Here is an 18,119-nt window from a genome sequence, read left to right on the forward strand (position 1 = left end):
CTTCAGATGAAATGATCAACCAAGGTTCCATCTGCCTTCAGATTACAAACGCTATGGTACTCTCTCTTTCTCTTTAACCGAGCCTTCAGCTCCCCTCTTGACTCTCTTCCCCCTCCTCGCTCCCTCCCTTCCCTCCCCTCACCCTGACCATTTCCCCCCTCCTCGCTCCCTCCCTTCCCTCCCCTCACCCTGACCATTTCCCCCCTGCTCGGGTCATGACCCAACTGTGCAGCGCCTTGGGATGTCCTCCTGACGTGAAAGGCGCTTTATAAATGGAATCTTCTTGTTGTTGTTGTAATCAAAAACAGAAGGGAGTTTCTTTTTCCCATAATCCAGGGCAACAATCCTCCAGATAAAATTTGTCATCCACTTCATGTCTGGTTGGGAGATATTTGTGGACACAAATTGACTCTCGTGTTAACCTACAAACACACAGACAAAAATATTACTTTACAGTAAAAATCCTGTGAAATGCTTTGAGACATTTCAACAACCTGATAAAGTGTGTCATCAAATACAACAATCATTATTGTTGTATTGTTGAGACACTGAGGGTGATTTTATGGGTGTAAAATTTTAATTTATTGTATTTTGAAAGGCATTAATTATTGTCCCCAGTAAAGAAATCTGCTAAACTCCCTAATGATAATAGTATCCTTTTGTTTGACATAGAGCCTTATCCATGTCGTTGAGATGTCTTAAATCATATCACAGAATCTACTATAAAATGAATTGACTGTGGGGACGACATAAGGCGCTATATGAAATGCAAGGCTGATTATTATCAGCAGGAGTTGTTGTGTGAGCTGTAGGGCCTGGCAGGCAGGCAGGCAGGCAGGCAAGGCAGGAGCTAATGTGTAGAGCGGCCACTGAGTCAGAGTAGCGAGGGAGGGAGCGAGAATCAATCAAATAAGTGACGTGTGCACTGTGAAGGAGGGCGTAGGGAAATGAGGTAAGAGGCAGCAGCAGAAGCAGAGGGAAAGCAGCGAGCAGCAGGCAGGCAGGCAGGCAGGCAGGCAGGAGTGCGGGGGAAGAGGGGCGAGAAGGGGGTGTGTAGGGCAAGGAGGGTGTGTGGCAGCTGACCGTGGGGAGGGAGGTGTAGAGACTGCACACGGGCGTTGGGGATGGGGCTGTCTGTTTATGGGGAGAAACATATGAAAGCTGAGGCGAGGAGCGGAGGCAGTTGTGGAGGGGACAGGAGTGAGAGCCTTTATCGCTTCTCGGCCTTTTGGCTAAGATCAAGTGTAGTATCTGTTCTTATCAGTTTAATATCTGATACGTCCCCTATCTGGGGACCATATATTAAATTGATTTTTGGAGCAGGGAGATGGAATAGGGGCTTGCTCCGTCCACTCCACGCATCGACCTGGTATTGCAGTATCTCCAGGCACGGTGCACCTCCCTCGGGAGATTGCAAACAGTGACAAATAGACAAATCCTCACCCTCCCCACTGAGTGACAACTTTGTTGGGATTGTGTGTATGTTTGATCATAACCATCACTGCATTTGATGTAGCGCCTTATCACATTGTTGAGATGTCTCAAAGCGTTTCACTGATTGGATTGTAAAGTGAATCACCAGCTCTATCAAATGCAACAACAACAAAATTACATCTGTAAAGCGCCTTTCACGTCGGGAGGACGTCCCAAGGCTCTGAACAGACGGTGTTACGGATCTGAGCTGAGGGTGGAGGGCAGGGAAATTGAAAGCACGGTTGAAGAGGAGGGTCTTGAGGTGGGTCTTGAGGGTGGCAAGGGAGGGGGCGAGAGGGAAGGACTGTGGGATGGAGTTCGAGACGATGGATGCAGAGTGGAGAAAGCCCACCTGTCGATAGTGGGGCAAGCAAGACGGGGGACGTGAAGCAGGCCAGAGCCCGCTGAGTGGAGGGAGCGAACAAGGTTGTAGGGGTTTAGGAGGTCGCAGAGGTAGGGGGGAGCCAGACGGTGGAGGACTTTGAAGGTGAGGACCAAGATCTTGAACTGTATCCTCTGTGTGATGAGAAGCCAGTGGAGTTGGGCAAGGATGGGTGATAGGGTCGTGGAGCCTAGTGCGGAATAGGACACGGGCTGCAGAGTTTTGGATGATCTCCAGCCTGTGGAGGGAGGAGTTGGGGAGGCCGACAAGCAGTGAGTTTGCATAGTCGAGCCTTGATGTAATGAAGGCGTGAATGAGGGTTTCGGTGGTCTGCTGTGTGAGACAGTGTCGGAGCTGGGCGACGTTGCGGAGGTGGGGGAAGGCAGAGCAGGTCATGGCGCAGATGTGGGATCGAAAGGATAGTTGAGGGTGAACAGGAACCCAAGGTTGCAGACTGGCTTAGCATGGTGGAGTGCACAACCATGAATGGTGCAACCATGAATAATGTGGAGTCCTGTAGCTCAATGGTTAGAGCACTCACCTCTCAAGCGAGAGACCTGGCTTCAATTCCTGGCAGGGCGAAACCTTGGGCAAGCTTCCTTACTCCATATGCATAATAATAATCCCTCAAGAAAAAAGACCCAATAATAAATTGGTCACTTCAATCCACGACTGTTTGTGGGACACTGCTGTGCGCAATTTGGCTGCCGCATTTCGCCCACAGACAATTCACTTTACAGTATATTCTGTGAAGCGCTTTGAGATGTCTAGAAGACGTGAAAAGTGCAATATCAAATGCAAGGATTATTATTATTATTATGAATGGTGATGCTGTCAACGCCTGAGGTGAGAAGATGCTGATGGGAGCCAATCAGGAGAGCCTCGGTCCTGTTGACGTTCAACTGAAGAAAGTTAGCTCTCATCCAGGACTTGATGTCTGACAGACATTCTGGATTATTATTAGTAACAACAACATATTACATGTATATAGCGTCATTTCATGTCGGGAGTACGTCCCAAGCAGCTACACTGATAGGATGCATAATAATAATAATAATAGTAATCCTTGCATTTGATATAGCGCTTTTCATGTCTTCGAGACATCTCAAAGTGCTTCACTGTGAAGTGAATTGACTGTATATTTGTGGGCGAAACGTAGATAAGTTATTATTTGTTATTGTTAGTTTGGCAGATAAATAATAATAAATATTATTTATTATTGTTAGTCAATTGTTGGATACATAAATAAGTAATGATTTTACGAAAGCACACACCATTCAGAGAGATACATCTATATTCTACAACAAATATGTGGCAATTTTTCTGGTTGTCATGGGAGCTGGAGTCCTCTCATGTGGGACAGACAGACAGAGAGAGAGAGGGAGACTGAGAGAGACTGATTGTCCTCCCACAGGAGTCCTCCCAGCTGAGTATAGATAAAGATGAAATGTCTGTCTGTGTGTCTGTCTGTGTGTCAATCTACATTAAATATTGGCCCTTGTGGTTACAAGCGAAGCTGCAATGGTTACAGCTATTAGTGAATATACAAAGTTGAATGACACAACATCCGAAACTAAAGCGGAAATTGCCAAGGATATCTTTGCCTGGCCAGGAATACCAAGGGAAATGATTAGTGATCATGGGAAGACATTACAAGCCAGTGGGAGAAAAACCACACAACAACTTCACCGGGGTATCCCCAATGTAATGGTCTGGTGAATTGCGAAATACAGACGATAGAGAAAATGTGGAAGACAGACAACGCAAAGGCAGATAAGCACCTGGCAATTCTGGCCTACAGAAACACGCCGAACGACAATGAAGGACATTCACCAGCACAAATACTGATGTCAATACAGTTAAGAGATTTATTAATCTCAGACCAAACACAATTGAGACCTCAGATACAACACAATAGAAATGGAGGGAAACCACAAAGTGAACCAGGAAAGGGAGAACTTTTGCAAAAGGAGAAAAAATACCTAAAAACAGAAGCTTGGACAAAAGGAGACATTTGGAAGAAGGATAAAAACCCAAGATCATATTGGCTTAAAAGTGATAACAGAAAAATATATAGCAGAAAGTCATGGGAAATACGCCAAAGAAGGACAGAGGAAGAAAAAGAAGAGCAGATCCGAATATTCTAGAAACATCAAGAACCACCAGTTCAGGAAGACGAGTAAAACCAACAAGGAGAATAATTATATAAGACTGAGACACAAAGAAAAAAATATGAAGAAACCAAAACGGGAGTGATATTGGATACCCTTTAAGAAAATAAGGACCAATGAAAGGGGATCAGGAGATAGAAAGTCCTGTAGCTCAGTGGTTAGAGCGCTCGCTTTGCAAGCGAGAGAGCTGAGTTCAATTCCAGGCAGGGCGAAACCTTGGGCAAGTTTCCTTACTCCACACGCCTAATAGTAATCCCTCCAAAAAAACAAAACAATAATAAATTGGTCATTTTCAATCTACGACTGTTTGTGGGACATTGCTGTGCACAATTGGCTGCCGCATTCGCCCACAAATATACAGTCAATTCACTTTACAGTGTGTTCTGTGAAGCGCTTTGGGACATCCTCCCGACGTGAAAGCGCTATATCAACTGCAAGGATTATTATTATTATTATTATTAAAGCAGGAAGCGTGGAGAACTGACCAGAGGTTTTTTGGTTGGATTGTTTGATTTGTAACTTGTGAACTGAGAAAACGAAAATTTCTACACTTGGAGTGTTGTGAACACAACAGATTCTTTGCATGAGAGAAACTCCTTTCTCTTATTGATTTTCAACATCCTTTCCCTTTCTCCTCAACTCAGTGTCAAACTCTGCCACAGTTAAGCACTCGGAGACACTACCCGGTGTAAAGGGAGCTATATAAATGCATATATAAATATATAAATTAATTTGATGTAGCTTTTCTGTGCAATGGGCAAAAGCAACACTGTACAGAATGATAAAAACAAGTGCTGCAAAAGCATACAGCAGCACCAGGTGGCAGCTGTTCAACTTGCACTTAAGGAAAGTTCCACTTATTTCTAAATGGGCTTTCCTCTTGTCTGTGTTATTTTGGTGAAGGTAGAACTCCCCTGGCCAAAGAAGAGCACATTAAAAATGACATGAAAAAAGTTAGAAACCCTGGGCAAAAACTCAGCATGTACCGAATCTTAGGTGTAGAATAACTTTGAAGGTATATGATCGGTTATATGGAGACGAGTATTGGTAAAAAACTGAATTGCAGCTCTCCCTCTCCATTCGTGTGTTACACAACTTAGTGTTGTGTAAGGAGCACATTGAAGCAGCGCAAAGTTATGGAATTGGGTCATCAAGTGATTTATGTAAGGGTGAAGTAATAAAAAGCTCAAAGCGCTTCACAGAATTTACTGTAAAATGAATTGACTGTGGGGACGACATAAGGCGCTATATGAAATGCAAGGCTGATTATTATCAGCAGGAGTTGTTGTGTGAGCTGTAGGGCCTGGCAGGCAGGCAGGCAGGCAGGCAAGGCAGGAGCTAATGTGTAGAGCGGCCACTGAGTCAGAGTAGCGAGGGAGGGAGCGAGAATCAATCAAATAAGTGACGTGTGCACTGTGAAGGAGGGCATAGGGAAATGGGGTAAGAGGCAGCAGCAGAAGCAGAGGGAAAGCAGCGAGCAGCAGGCAGGCAGGCAGGCAGGCAGGCAGGAGTGCGGGGGAAGAGGGGCGAGAAGGGGGTGTGTAGGGCAAGGAGGGTGTGTGGCAGCTGACCGTGGGGAGGGAGGTGTAGAGACTGCACACGGGCGTTGGGGGTGGGGCTGTCTGTTTATGGGGAGAAACATATGAAAGCTGAGGCGAGGAGCGGAGGCAGTTGTGGAGGGGACAGGGAGTGAGAGCCTTTATCGCTTCTCGGCCTTTTGGCTAAGATCAAGTGTAGTATCTGTTCTTATCAGTTTAATATCTGATACGTCCCCTATCTGGGGACCATATATTAAATTGATTTTTGGAGCAGGGAGATGGAATAGGGGCTTGCTCCGTCCACTCCACGCATCGACCTGGTATTGCAGTATCTCCAGGCACGGTGCACCTCCCTCGGGAGATTGCAAACAGTGACAAATAGACAAATCCTCACCCTCCCCACTGAGTGACAACTTTGTTGGGATTGTGTGTATGTTTGATCATAACCATCACTGCATTTGATGTAGCGCCTTATCACATTGTTGAGATGTCACTGCATTTGATGTAGCGCCTTAACACATTGTTGAGATGTCTTCAAAGCGTTTCACTGATTGGATTGTAAAGTGAATCACCAGCTCTATCAAATGCAACAACAACAAAATTACATCTGTAAAGCGCCTTTCACATTGGGAGGACGTCCCAAGGCACAGTGTTACGGATCCGAGCTGAGGGTGGAGGGCAGGGAAATCGAAAGCACGGTTGAAGAGGAGGGTCTTGAGGGTGTCAAGGGAGGGGGCGAGATGGAGGGACTGCGGGATGGAGTACCCGAGGGTGGGTGCAGAGTGGTTAAGGCTCCCCGCCGATAGTGGGGTGAGCAAGGCGGAGGACATGAAGCAGGCTGGAGCCACTGAGCAGAGGGAGTAAACAGGATGGTAGGGGGTTAGGAGGTTGGAGAGGTGGGCGGGAGCAAGACGGTGGAGGACTTTGAAGGTGAGGACCAGGATCTTAAACTGTATCCTCTGTGTGATGGGAAGCCAATGGAGTTGGGCAAGGATGGGGGTGATAGGATCACGGAGCCTAGTGCGGGAGAGGACACGGGCTGCAGAGTTCTGGATGATCTCCAGCCTGTGGAGGGGGGAGTTGGGATGTCTACAAGCAGAAAGTTTGCATAGTCGAGACTCAATGTAATGAAGGCATGTTTGAGGGTTTTGGCGGTCTGCGGTGTGAGATATTGTTTGAGCCGGGCAACGTTGCACAGGAAGGGGAAGGCAGAGCAGGTCATGGCGCAGATGTGAAATCAAAAGGATAGTCGAGGGTCAAACAAGACCCCGAAGTTCCAGACTGGCTTACCAAGGTGGAATGTGTAACCAAGGATTATTATTATTATGATGAATGGTGATGCTGTCAACGCCTGAGGTGAGAAGATGCTGATGGGAGCCAATCAGGAGAGCCTCGGTCTTGTTGACGTTCAACTGAAGAAAGTTAGCTCTCATCCAGGACTTGACGTCTGACAGACATTCTGGATTATTATTATTAAACAACACATTACATGTGTATAGCGCCTTTCATGTCGGGAGAACGTCCCTGGTAGCTACACTGATAGGATTCATAATAATATTAATAATCCTTGCATTTGATATAGCGCTTTTCATGTCTTTGAGACGTTTCAGAGCGCTTCACAGTATATACTGCTAAGTGAATTGACTGTATATTTGTGGGCAAAATATAGATAAGTTTTATTTGTTATTGTTAGTCGATTGGCAGATAAATAATAATAAATATTATTTATTATTGTAAGTCCATTGTTGGATACATAAATAAGTAACGATTTTACGAAAGCACACACCATTCAGAGAGATACATCTGTATTCTACAACAAATGTATGGCATGTTTTCTGGTTGTCATGGGAGCTGGAGTCCTCTCATGTGGGACAGACAGACAGACAGACAGAGAGAGGGAGACTGAGAGAGACTGATTGTCCTCCCACAGGAGTCCTCTCAGCTGAGTATAGATAAAGATGAAATGTCTGTCTGTGTGTCTGTCTGTGTGTCTGTCTGTGTGTCAAACTACATTCCATATTGGCCCCTGTGGTTACAAGCAAAGTTGAATGACACAACATCCGAAACTAAAGCGGAAATTGCCAAGGATATCTTTGCCTGGCCAGGAATACCAAGGGAAATGATTAGTGATCATGGGCCTCAATTTTCAAGCAAGGAATACAAGACATTACAAGCCAGTGGGAGAAAAACCACAAAACAACTTCACCGGGGTATCCCCAAAGCGATGGTCTGGTGGATTGGGAAATACAGACTATAGAGAAAATGTGAAAGAAAGACAACGCAAAGGCAGATAAGCACCTGGCAATTCTGGCCTACAGAAACACGCCGAACGACAATGAGGGACATTCACCAGCACAAATACTGATGTCAATACAGTTAAGAGATTTGTTAATCTCGGACCAAAACAATTGAGATCTCAGATACAACACAATAGAAATGGAGGGAAACCACAAAGTGAACCAGGAAAGGGAAAACTTTTACAAGCGGAGAAGATTTAGTATTTTGAAAGGCATTAATTATTGTCCCCAGCAAAGTAATCTGCCAAACCCCCTAATGATAATAGTATCCTTTTGTTTGACATAGAGCCATATCCACGTCGTTGAGATGTCTTAAATCATATCACAGAATCTACTATAAAATGAATTGACTGTGGGGACGACATAAGGCGCTATATGAAATGCAAGGCTGATTATTATCAGCAGGAGTTGTTGTGTGAGCTGTAGGGCCTGGCAGGCAGGCAGGCAGGCAGGCAAGGCAGGAGCTAATGTGTAGAGCGGCCACTGAGTCAGAGTAGCGAGGGAGGGAGCGAGAATCAATCAAATAAGTGACGTGTGCACTGTGAAGGAGGGCGTAGGGAAATGAGGTAAGAGGCAGCAGCAGAAGCAGAGGGAAAGCAGCGAGCAGCAGGCAGGCAGGCAGGCAGGCAGGCAGGAGTGCGGGGGAAGAGGGGCGAGAAGGGGGTGTGTAGGGCAAGGAGGGTGTGTGGCAGCTGACCGTGGGGAGGGAGGTGTAGAGACTGCACACGGGCGTTGGGGTGGGGCTGTCTGTTTATGGGGAGAAACATATGAAAGCTGAGGCGAGGAGCGGAGGCAGTTGTGGAGGGGACAGCGAGTGAGAGCCTTTATCGCTTCTCGGCCTTTTGGCTAAGATCAAGTGTAGTATCTGTTCTTATCAGTTTAATATCTGATACGTCCCCTATCTGGGGACCATATATTAAATTGATTTTTGGAGCAGGGAGATGGAATAGGGGCTTGCTCCGTCCACTCCACGCATCGACCTGGTATTGCAGTATCTCCAGGCACGGTGCACCTCCCTCGGGAGATTGCAAACAGTGACAAATAGACAAATCCTCACCCTCCCCACTGAGTGACAACTTTGTTGGGATTGTGTGTATGTTTGATCATAACCATCTCAAAGCGTTTCACTGATTGGATTGTAAAGTGAATCACCAGCTCTATCAAATGCAACAACGATAAAATTACAATCTGTAAAGCGCCTTTCACCATTGGAGGACGTCCCAAGGCACAGTGTTACGGATCGGAGCTGAGGGTGGAGGGCAGGGAAATCGAAAGCACTGTTGAAGAGGAGGGTCTTGAGGGTGTCAAGGAGGGGCGAGATGGAGGGACTGCGGGATGGAGTACCCGAGGGTGGGTGCAGAGTGGTTAAGGCTCCCCGCCGATAGTGGGGTGAGCAAGGCGGAGGACATGAAGCAGGCTGGAGCCACTGAGCAGAGGGAGTAAACAGAATGGTAGGAGGTTGGAGAGGTGGGCGGGAGCAAGACGGTGGAGGACTTTGAAGGTGAGGACCAGGATCTTAAACTGTATCCTCTGTGTGATGGGAAGCCAATGGAGTTGGGCAAGGATGGGGGTGATAGGATCACGGAGCCTAGTGCGGGAGAGGACACGGGCTGCAGAGTTCTGGATGATCTCCAGCCTGTGAAGGGGGGAGTTGGGATGTCTACAAGCAGAAAGTTTGCATAGTCGAGACTCAATGTAATGAAGGCATGTTTGAGGGTTTTGGCGGTCTGCGGTGTGAGATATTGTTTGAGCCGGGCGACGTTGCACAGGAAGGGGAAGGCAGAGCAGGTCATGGCGCAGATGTGAAATCAAATGGATAGTCGAGGGTCAAACAAGACCCCGAAGTTCCAGACTGGCTTACCAAGGTGGAATGTGTAACCAAGGATTATTATTATTATGATGAATGGTGATGCTGTCAACGCCTGAGGTGAGAAGATGCTGATGGGAGCCAATCAGGAGAGCCTCGGTCTTGTTGACGTTCAACTGAAGAAAGTTAGCTCTCATCCAGGACTTGACGTCTGACAGACATTCTGGATTATTATTATTAAACAACAACACATTACATGTGTATAGCGCCTTTCATGTCGGGAGAACGTCCCTGGTAGCTACACTGATAGGATTCATAATAATATTAATAATCCTTGCATTTGATATAGCGCTTTTCATGTCTTTGAGACGTTTCAGAGCGCTTCACAGTATATACTGCTAAGTGAATTGACTGTATATTTGTGGGCAAAATATAGTTAAGTTTTATTTGTTATTGTTAGTCGATTGGCAGATAAATAATAATAAATATTATTTATTATTGTAAGTCCATTGTTGGATACATAAATAAGTAACGATTTTACGAAAGCACACACCATTCAGAGAGATACATCTGTATTCTACAACAAATGTATGGCATGTTTTCTGGTTGTCATGGGAGCTGGAGTCCTCTCATGTGGGACAGACAGACAGAGAGAGGGAGACTGAGAGAGACTGATTGTCCTCCCACAGGAGTCCTCTCAGCTGAGTATAGATAAAGATGAAATGTCTGTCTGTGTGTCTGTCTGTGTGTCTGTCTGTGTGTCAATCTACATTCCATATTGGCCCCTGTGGTTACAAGCGAAGCTGCAATGGTTACAGCTATTAGTGAATATACAAAGTTGAATGACACAACATCCGAAACTAAAGCGGAAATTGCCAAGGATATCTTTGCCTGGCCAGGAATACCAAGGGAAATGATTAGTGATCATGGGCCCCAATTTTCAAGCAAGGAGTACAAGACATTACAAGACAGTGGGAGAAAAACCACAAAACAACTTCACCGGGGTATCCCCAAAGCGATGGTCTGGTGGATTGGGAAATACAGACTATAGAGAAAATGTGAAAGAAAGACAACGCAAAGGCAGGTAAGCACCTGGCAATTCTGGCCTACAGAAACACGCCGAACGACAATGAAGGACATTCACCAGCACAAATACTGATGTCAATACAGTTAAGAGATTTATTAATCTCAGACCAAACACAATTGAGACCTCAGATACAACACAATAGAAATGGAGGGAAACCACAAAGTGAACCAGGAAAGGGAGAACTTTTGCAAAAGGAGAAAAAATACCAAAAAACAGAAAGTTGGACAAAAGGAGACATTTGGAAGAAGGATAAAAACCCAAGATCATATTGGCTTAAAAGTGATAACAGAAAAAGATGTAGCAGAAAGTCATGGGAAATACGCCAAAGAAGGACAGAGGAAGAAAAAGAAGAGCAGATCCGAATATTCTAGAAACATCAAGAACCACCAGGTCAGGAAGACGAGTAAAACCAACAACACATTAAAAATGACATGAAAAAAGTTAGAAACCCTGGGCGAAAACTCAGCATGTACCGAATTTTAGGTGTAGAATAACTTTGAAGGTGTATGATCAGTTATATGGAGACGAGTATTGGTAAAAAACTGAATTGCAGCTCTCCCTCTCCATTCGTGTGTTTCACAACTTAGTGTTGTGTAAGGAGCACATTTAAGCAGCGCAAAGTTAAGTAATTAGGTCATCAAGTGATTTATGTAATGGTGAAGTAATAAAAAGCTCAAAGCGCTTCACAGAATTTACTGCAAAAATGAATTGACTGTGTGGACGACATAAGGCGCTATATGAAATGCAAGGCTGATTATTATCAGCAGGAGTTGTTGTGTGAGCTGTAGGGCCTGGCAGGCAGGCAGGCAGGCAGGCAAGGCAGGAGCTAATGTGTAGAGCGGCCACTGAGTCAGAGTAGCGAGGGAGGGAGCGAGAATCAATCAAATAAGTGACGTGTGCACTGTGAAGGAGGGCGTAGGGAAATGAGGTAAGAGGCAGCAGCAGAAGCAGAGGGAAAGCAGCGAGCAGCAGGCAGGCAGGCAGGCAGGCAGGCAGGAGTGCGGGGGAAGAGGGGCGAGAAGGGGGTGTGTAGGGCAAGGAGGGTGTGTGGCAGCTGACCGTGGGGAGGGAGGTGTAGAGACTGCACACGGGCGTTGGGGATGGGGCTGTCTGTTTATGGGGAGAAACATATGAAAGCTGAGGCGAGGAGCGGAGGCAGTTGTGGAGGGGACAGGGAGTGAGAGCCTTTATCGCTTCTCGGCCTTTTGGCTAAGATCAAGTGTAGTATCTGTTCTTATCAGTTTAATATCTGATACGTCCCCTATCTGGGGACCATATATTAAATTGATTTTTGGAGCAGGGAGATGGAATAGGGGCTTGCTCCGTCCACTCCACGCATCGACCTGGTATTGCAGTATCTCCAGGCACGGTGCACCTCCCTCGGGAGATTGCAAACAGTGACAAATAGACAAATCCTCACCCTCCCCACTGAGTGACAACTTTGTTGGGATTGTGTGTATGTTTGATCATAACCATCACTGCATTTGATGTAGCGCCTTATCACATTGTTGAGATGTCTCAAAGCGTTTCACTGATTGGATTGTAAAGTGAATCACCAGCTCTATCAAATGCAACAACAACAAAATTACAACTGTATAGCGCCTTTCACATTCGGAGGACATCCCAAGGCACAGTGTTACGGATCCGAGCTGAGGGTGGAGGGCAGGGAAATCGAAAGCACTGTTGAAGAGGAGTGTCTTGAGGGTGTCAAGGGAGGGGGCGAGAGGGAAGGACTGCGGGATGGAGTACCCGAGGGTGGGTGCAGAGTGGTTAAGGCTCCCCGCCGATAGTGGGGTGAGCAACGCGGAGGACATGAAGCAGGCTGGAGCCACTGAGCAGAGGGAGTAAACAGGATGGTAGGGGGTTAGGAGGTTGGAGAGGTGGGGGGGAGCAAGACGGTGGAGGACTTTGAAGGTGAGGACCAGGATCTTAAACTGTATCCTCTGTGTGATGGGAAGCCAATGGAGTTGGGCAAGGATGGGGGTGATAGGATCACGGAGCCTAGTGCGGGAGAGGACACGGGCTGCAGAGTTCTGGATGATCTCCAGCCTGTGAAGGGGGGAGTTGGGATGTCTACAAGCAGAAAGTTTGCATAGTCGAGACTCAATGTAATGAAGGCATGTTTGAGGGTTTTGGCGGTCTGCGGTGTGAGATATTGTTTGAGCCGGGCGACGTTGCACAGGAAGGGGAAGGCAGAGCAGGTCATGGCGCAGATGTGAAATCAAATGGATAGTCGAGGGTCAAACAAGACCCCGAAGTTCCGGACTGTCTTACCAAGGTGGAATGTGTAACCAAGGATTATTATTATTATGATGAATGGTGATGCTGTCAACGCCTGAGGTGAGAAGATGCTGATGGGAGCCAATCAGGAGAGCCTCGGTCTTGTTGACGTTCAACTGAAGAAAGTTAGCTCTCATCCAGGACTTGACGTCTGACAGTCATTCTGATTATTATTATTAAACAACAACAGAGTCATTCTGGATTATTATTATTAAACAACAACACATTACATGTGTATAGCGCCTTTCATGTCGGGAGAACGTCCCTGGTAGCTACACTGATAGGATTCATAATAATATTAATAATCCTTGCATTTGATATAGCGCTTTTCATGTCTTTGAGACGTTTCAGAGCGCTTCACAGTATATACTGCTAAGTGAATTGACTGTATATTTGTGGGCAAAATATAGATAAGTTTTATTTGTTATTGTTAGTCGATTGGCAGATAAATAATAATCAATATTATTTATTATTGTTAGTCGATTGTCGGATACATAAATAAGTAACAATTTTACGAAAGCACACACCATTCAGAGAGATACATCTATATTCCAGAACAAATGTATGGCATGTTTTCTAATTGTCATGGGAGTTAGAGTCCTCCCATGTGGGACAGACAGACAGAGAGAGGGAGACTAAGAGAAACTGATTGTCCTCCCACAGGGGTCCTCTCAGCTGAGTATAGATAAAGATGAAATGTCTGTCTGTGTGTCTGTCTGTGTGTCAATCTACATTCCATATTGGACCTCGTGGTTACAAGCGAAGCTGCAACGGTTACAGCTATTTGTGAATATACAGAGTTGAATGACACAACATCCGAAACTATAGCGGAAATTACCAAGGATATCTTTGCCTGGCCAGGAATACCAAGGGAAATAATTAGTGATAATTGGTCAAGCAAGGAATACAAGACATTCACAAGGCAGTGGGAGAAAAACCACAAAACAACTTCATTGGGGTATCATCTATATATAATATATATAACTATATATATAATGGTATAATGGTCTGGTGGATTGGGAAATACAGGCTAATCTTGTTGTTGTTTTTGTTGTTGTATAGAGAAAATGTGGAAGACAGACAACATAAAGGCAGATAAGCACCTGGCAATTCTGGCCTACAGAAACACGCCGAACGACAATGAGGGTCATCCACCAGCACAAATACTGATGTCAATACAGTTAAGAGATTTGTTAATCTCAGATGAAAAATAATTGAGACCTCAGATACAACACATGAAGGACCAGTGAAAGAGGATCAGGAGACAGAAAGCAGGAAGCGTGGAGAACTGACCAGAGGGTTTTGGATTGGATTATTTGATTTGTAACTTGTGAACCAAGAATAAAATAAATTTCTACACTTGGAGTGTTGGGAACACAACAGATTCTTTGCATGAGAGAAACTCCTTTCTCGTATTGATTTTCAGCATCCTTTCCCTTTCTCTTCAACTCAGTATCAAACTTTGCCACAGTTTAGCACTCGGAGACACTACCCGGTGTGAAGGGAGCTCTATAAATGCATATATAAATATATAAATTAATTTGATGTTGCTTTTCTGTGCAATGGGCCAAAACAACCCTTTACAGAATGATAAAAGCAGGTGCTGCAAAACTATACAGCAGCACCAGGTGGCAGCTGTTCAACTTGCACGAAAGGAAAGTACCACTTATTTTCAAATGGGCTTTCCTCTTGTCTGTGTTATTTTGGTGAAGGTAGAACTCCCCTGGCCAAAGAAGAACACATTAAAAATGACATGAAAAGCGTTAGGAAACCTGGGCCAACCTAAGCAGACACCCAATCTTAGGTGGAGAATAACTTTGAAGGTATCATATGATCAGTTATCATATGGAGATGAGTATTGGTAATAAACTGAATTGCAGCTCTCCCTCTCTATTTGTGTATTATATAACTTTGTGTTGTGTAAGGAGCACATTTAAGCAGCACAAGATTATGGAATTAGGTCATTAAGTGATTTATGTAAGGGTGAAATAACAAAAAGCAGAGTTCAATTTCTTTGATAAACTTGACCGGATAGTAATCTCGCCTCCGAGTTAAAATGTTGTGGGTTCAAGTCCTACTTCGGGACTTTCAACTCCCACTCCAATGTAATGCAGGGGAACATTGCATTGTTGGTGGTCTTGTCTGCCTGTTCTACTTATCAACAAACCCCCAGGTAAACTCACTTCATGATTCACTTCATAGCTATTGGTGGGACATTGCTGTGCACAAATTGCCTGCTGTGTTCACCTCCAAAAATATATAGAACGGCACTCTCCACTGAAGTTTCGTGAAGTGCTTTGACAGGAAAGATATCAAATGTAACCATTATTATTGTGGGTTCAAGCTCCTCATTGAGACTTTCACAGTCCAGGCTGATACTCCACTTCAGTCCTGGAGCAACACAGCAATTGTCAGAGATGCCGTCCTTCACATGAAATGATCAACCAAGGTTCCATCTGCCTTCAGATTACAAACGCTATGGTACTAATCAAAAAGGGAAGGGAATTTCTTTCTCCCGTAGTCCAAGGCAACAATCCTCCAGATAAAATGGTTCATTCACTTCATGTCTGGTTGGGAGGCATTTGTGGGCACAAATTGACTCTTGTGTTAACCTACAAATAAATACACAGCCAAAAATATTACTTTACAGTAAAAATCCTGTGAAATGCTTTGAGACATTTCAACAATTTGCTAAGGTGCGTTATCAAATACAACGATCATTATTGTTCATTATAAGTAACATATACAAGTCCATCATTGTGTTAATTTCATAATGTAAGATTGATATGAAACTACTGAAGTCAATAACAGCAAAACATTGCTAGTCAGATACTCTGAAACACTGAGGGTGATCTTATGGTTGAAAAATTTTATTTTATTGCATTTTTAAAGGTGTTAATTATAGCCCCCGGAAAAGCGATCTGCCAATCCCCCTAACAATAATAATTATTATTTTGTTTGACGTAGTGCGTTTTCACGTTGTTGTGATGTGTTAAAGCGCTTCACAGAATTTACTGTAAAATGAATTGACTGTGGGGACGACATAAGGCGCTATATGAAATGCAAGGCTGATTATTATTAGCAGGAGTTGTTGTGTGAGCTGTAGGGCCTGATTAATAATAATAATAATCCTTGCATTTGATATAGTGCTTTTCATGTCTTCTAGACGTCTCAAAGCCCTTCACAAAATATACTGTGAAGTGAATTGACTGTATATTTGTGGGAGAAACATAGATAAGTTATTATTTCTTATTGTTAGTCGATTGGCAGATAAATAATAATAAATATTATTTATTATTGTATGTCCATTGTTGGATACATAAATAAGTAAAGATTTTACGAAAGCACACACCATTCAGAGAGATACATCTGTATTCTACAACAAATGTATGGCATGTTTTCTGGTTGTCATGGGAGCTGGAGTCCTCTCATGTGGGACAGACAGACAGAGAGAGAGAGGGAGACTGAGAGAGACTGATTGTCCTCCCACAGGAGTCCTCTCAGCTGAGTATAAATAAAGATGAAATGTCTGTCTGTGTGTCTGTCTGTGTGTCAATCTACATTCCATATTGGACCTCGTGGTTACAAGCGAAGCTGCAATGGTTACAGCTATTAGTGAATATACAAAGTTGAATGACACAACATCCGAAACTAAAGCGGAAATTGCCAAGGATATCTTTGCCTGGCCAGGAATACCAAGGGAAATGATTAGTGATCATGGGCCCCAATTTTCAAGCAAGGAATACAAGACATTCACAAGCCAGTGGGAGAAAAACCACAAAACAACTTCACCGGGGTATCCCCAAAGCGATGGTCTGGTGGATTGGGAAATACAGACTATAGAGAAAATGTGAAAGAAAGACAACGCAAAGGCAGATAAGCACCTGGCAATTCTGGCCTACAGAAACACGCCGAACGACAATGAGGGACATTCACCAGCACAAATACTGATGTCAATACAGTTAAGAGATTTGTTAATCTCGGACCAAAAACAATTGAGATCTCAGATACAACACAATAGAAATGGAGGGAAACCACAAAGTGAACCAGGAAAGGGAAAACTTTTACAAGCGGAGAAGATTTAGTATTTTGAAAGGCATTAATTATTGTCCCCAGCAAAGTAATCTGCCAAACCCCCTAATGATAATAGTATCCTTTTGTTTGACATAGAGCCATATCCACGTCGTTGAGATGTCTTAAATCATATCACAGAATCTACTATAAAATGAATTGACTGTGGGGACGACATAAGGCGCTATATGAAATGCAAGGCTGATTATTATCAGCAGGAGTTGTTGTGTGAGCTGTAGGGCCTGGCAGGCAGGCAGGCAGGCAGGCAAGGCAGGAGCTAATGTGTAGAGCGGCCACTGAGTCAGAGTAGCGAGGGAGGGAGCGAGAATCAATCAAATAAGTGACGTGTGCACTGTGAAGGAGGGCGTAGGGAAATGAGGTAAGAGGCAGCAGCAGAAGCAGAGGGAAAGCAGCGAGCAGCAGGCAGGCAGGCAGGCAGGCAGGCAGGAGTGCGGGGGAAGAGGGGCGAGAAGGGGGTGTGTAGGGCAAGGAGGGTGTGTGGCAGCTGACCGTGGGGAGGGAGGTGTAGAGACTGCACACGGGCGTTGGGGATGGGGCTGTCTGTTTATGGGGAGAAACATATGAAAGCTGAGGCGAGGAGCGGAGGCAGTTGTGGAGGGGACAGCGAGTGAGAGCCTTTATCGCTTCTCGGCCTTTTGGCTAAGATCAAGTGTAGTATCTGTTCTTATCAGTTTAATATCTGATACGTCCCCTATCTGGGGACCATATATTAAATTGATTTTTGGAGCAGGGAGATGGAATAGGGGCTTGCTCCGTCCACTCCACGCATCGACCTGGTATTGCAGTATCTCCAGGCACGGTGCACCTCCCTCGGGAGATTGCAAACAGTGACAAATAGACAAATCCTCACCCTCCCCACTGAGTGACAACTTTGTTGGGATTGTGTGTATGTTTGATCATAACCATCACTGCATTTGATGTAGCGCCTTATCACATTGTTGAGATGTCTCAAAGCGTTTCACTGATTGGATTGTAAAGTGAATCACCAGCTC

General features: G+C 44.8%; 2 long non-coding RNA genes and 5 other non-coding genes across 7 annotated transcripts; all 7 read left to right on the forward strand.

Annotated features, from left to right (window-relative positions):
- The first annotated feature begins 744 nt into the window (after positions 1-744).
- Positions 745-3,838, forward strand: LOC121848928. Its single transcript, XR_006085073.1, has 2 exons — positions 745-952; positions 3,596-3,838. It is a non-coding gene; the product is annotated as an uncharacterized LOC121848928 (long non-coding RNA).
- Positions 1,213-1,403, forward strand: LOC121848954. Its single transcript, XR_006085095.1, has one exon. It is a non-coding gene; the product is annotated as a U2 spliceosomal RNA (small nuclear RNA).
- Positions 3,839-5,727: 1,889 nt separating the features above from the next.
- LOC121848955 lies at positions 5,728-5,918 on the forward strand. Its single transcript, XR_006085096.1, has one exon. It is a non-coding gene; the product is annotated as a U2 spliceosomal RNA (small nuclear RNA).
- Positions 5,919-8,687: 2,769 nt separating this feature from the next.
- On the forward strand, positions 8,688-8,878 carry LOC121848956. Its single transcript, XR_006085097.1, has one exon. It is a non-coding gene; the product is annotated as a U2 spliceosomal RNA (small nuclear RNA).
- A 2,597-nt stretch (positions 8,879-11,475) lies between these two features.
- On the forward strand, positions 11,476-14,394 carry LOC103172617. Its single transcript, XR_006085072.1, has 2 exons — positions 11,476-11,683; positions 14,098-14,394. It is a non-coding gene; the product is annotated as an uncharacterized LOC103172617 (long non-coding RNA).
- LOC121848957 lies at positions 11,945-12,135 on the forward strand. Its single transcript, XR_006085098.1, has one exon. It is a non-coding gene; the product is annotated as a U2 spliceosomal RNA (small nuclear RNA).
- Positions 14,395-17,746: 3,352 nt separating the features above from the next.
- LOC121848958 lies at positions 17,747-17,937 on the forward strand. The gene has a single exon (XR_006085099.1). It is a non-coding gene; the product is annotated as a U2 spliceosomal RNA (small nuclear RNA).
- Positions 17,938-18,119: the final 182 nt, after the last annotated feature.

Source organism: Callorhinchus milii, unplaced genomic scaffold (genome assembly GCF_018977255.1).
Source record: "Callorhinchus milii isolate IMCB2004 unplaced genomic scaffold, IMCB_Cmil_1.0 Scaffold4, whole genome shotgun sequence".
Classification (NCBI taxonomy): Eukaryota; Metazoa; Chordata; class Chondrichthyes; order Chimaeriformes; family Callorhinchidae; genus Callorhinchus; species Callorhinchus milii.